Genomic DNA, 2,712 nt, shown 5'->3' with positions numbered 1-2,712 from the left:
ATTTCAGTTTTTCTCCTTCTGTTGGGAGATCCTCAAAACATGGTGGTCCAAACTTGGTTCCTCTGTCTTGTGAGTTGCTGAAAATTACAGACAAGTGAGCCAACTCAGCAGAACTGGAGTCTTCATAATCAGAATTTTAGAGGAGGTTTTGAAGATCTTCATAGTTGCTTTGCAGTTGAACCTCCTCCTCGACAAGTGTGTTGATCATGAATGTTTGCTGACACTCGTTGTCCTCTCGTGGTTACTTTTGAATATGAAAAATATTCACCTTAAGGGTCATATTCCCGAAAGATATCTTCATGAGACCATTCCTACAATTGATAAGTGTGTTTGTTGTGGCAAGGAAAGGTCTTCCTAGAATGATGGGAATGGATGACTCCATATTCACCACGGATTGTGTATCCAAGACAAGAAAGTCTACGGGGTAATAAAACTTGTCGACTTGCAACAAAACATCTTCCACTATTCTCCGTGGTCTCTTAATGGATCTATCGGCCAGTTGCAGAACCACATATGTGGGCTTAATCTCTCCAATACCTAATTGCGAGTAGACCGAATAAGGCATGAGGTTAACGCTTGATCCTAGGTCTAGTAACGCTTGGCCGAATTCTTGTGTCCCGATCTGGCAAGAAATTATGGGACAACCTGGATCCTTATACTTCGAGTGTGTCTTCTGCTCAATCACCGCACTTACTTGTTCCGTCAAGAATGCAGTTTTCTTGACATGGTGCTTCCTCTTTATGGTGCACAGATCCTTGATAATCTTGGCGTAGGCCGGCACTTGCTTGATCACATGTAGTAAGGGAAGATTGATCTTCAATTGTGTCAAGTGCTCTAGGATCTCACTTTGATTTTCTGACACTTTCCCAGGAGGTCAGAGAGCTTGGGGGAAAGGCACCTTTACCAGAATTTTTGTTGGCTATTCTTTCTCCTGAGCTGATTCTTCATTACTCGAAGTGGTTATACTTGTTGATGGCGTGTCAAAATTCTTACAACTTTGAGTAGAGATGGCATTAACTTCCTTGATATTTTGACCTTCAGAGTTGGAAGTTTGAGCCATGTGTTGTCCTCTCAGATTGGACTGGGCTTGTGATGGAAATTTACTGTGCTCTTGAACGGTTAAAGCTTCTGTCAGTTTTGTGATCTGTTTTTTTATTTCCTTGTTCTCTTTCAGCAGGTGCGTGAGCATTGAATCAACTCTTTGATTCATCCTATTTTGCGCATCCATAAAAGCTTTTAGGGTATCTTCTAGAGAATTCCTTTTCGGCTGCATGTTATTCTAAGGCGCAAAATATGTCCTTGGTGGTTGAGATTGTTGCTCTGATTTCCATTGCCCTCCAAATGATTGTGCATGTTGGTTTGGATCTCTCCAACTGAAGTTTGGGTGGTGTTTCCAGCTATCATTATAAGTGTTTGAGAAAGGTCCATAAGGCTTATTGTATGTGCCCAATAGATTGCACTGCTCCTCGTATACCCTTCTCATTTCACCAAAAGTGAGACAATCTTGAGCCAGATGGCTCATTCCACCACAAACGAAACAGGGCTCATGTGCCTCTGTCCTTGCCACCATGTGGGGTTTACTATCTTTACTTTTGAGGGCCTCGATTTGCTTCGTCAAAGCTTCAACTTGGGCCTTGAGGCTGTCCTCTTCCCTTAATTGATAAACTCCAACTGGTCAGGACCTACTGGTGCTCTCAGTAGCACTCGGTCCAGTCCAAGTATGAACTTTCTTAGCTAACTCATTCAGGTACTCGATAGCTTCGTCAGCATCCTTTTGGAGAAAATCCTCATTGCACATCATCTCAACAAATTGGCGCTCTCGGATTGTGAGTCCATCGTAGAAATAGCTTACGAGGCGCCAACTTTCATATCCATGGTAGGGACACAGATTTAACAGATCTTTAAAACGCTCCCAAGCTTGATAGAGAGTTTAATTTTCCTTCTGAGCGAATTTCTAGATCTGTCGTTTCAAATTGTTGGTCTTATGGTGTGGAAAATACTTGTTGAAGAATGTCGTCGTCATTTCTTCCCACGTACCAATAGACCTAGCCTAAGAGAATACAGCCAGCTTTTGGCCTTGTCCTTCAGAGAGAAAGGGAAAAACTTCAATCTGATAGTGTTTGTGGCCTCAGCACGGCTGTGAAAGGTGGCCACCACCTCTTCAAACTCCCGAATGTGTACATATGGATTCTCGTTCTCTAATCCGTGAAAGGTTGGAAAAAGTGCAATCATGCCCGGCTTAAAATCCGTAGGCGGTGCATTCGGTGGGAACATGATGTAAGATGGGGTGGCCGTGCGCGTTAAGTGCAAAAACAGAGACATAGAAGACGAGTCGGATAAAATTTCACTAGGGGTTTCTAAATCTGGACGTTGAGCAAATCTCCCTAGTTCATCTCTATACCGATGCATTCACCCTAAGCGGCATTCTTTTTTTTTTAATTTTTTTTGTTTTTTTTTATTTTTAATCAAAAAGAAAATAATTATATAGTAACGTAAATTGTAACCACCGAGAGTGCTCCCAGGAAAGACTATAGCTCTTGGCTCAATGAATAGTCTCCTAGACAGAGCAACGTTCCCAAAAAAGATTGGTGGGGCGAGGCCCATTAAGTACAAACTTTTCTAGACAAAACTCCCTCAGATTGTACTTTCCACGTAATCACACAATTATTCTCAAAATCAATTATTAAATTTTATTGAATAAATTATGAAATG

The 2,712-nt window shown here is 41.7% G+C and overlaps 1 non-coding gene across 1 annotated transcript; it reads left to right on the top strand.

Annotated features, from left to right (window-relative positions):
• Positions 1-1,868: 1,868 nt before the first annotated feature.
• LOC112092173 lies at positions 1,869-1,975 on the top strand. Its single transcript, XR_002902464.1, has one exon. It is a non-coding gene; the product is annotated as a small nucleolar RNA R71 (small nucleolar RNA).
• The last annotated feature ends 737 nt before the right edge of the window (positions 1,976-2,712 follow it).

Source organism: Morus notabilis, unplaced genomic scaffold (assembly GCF_000414095.1).
Source record: "Morus notabilis unplaced genomic scaffold, ASM41409v2 Scaffold1300, whole genome shotgun sequence".
Taxonomy (NCBI): domain Eukaryota; kingdom Viridiplantae; phylum Streptophyta; class Magnoliopsida; order Rosales; family Moraceae; genus Morus; species Morus notabilis.
The sequence above is the reverse complement of the archived record's forward strand: the minus strand, read 5'-3'. Positions and strand labels throughout refer to the sequence as shown.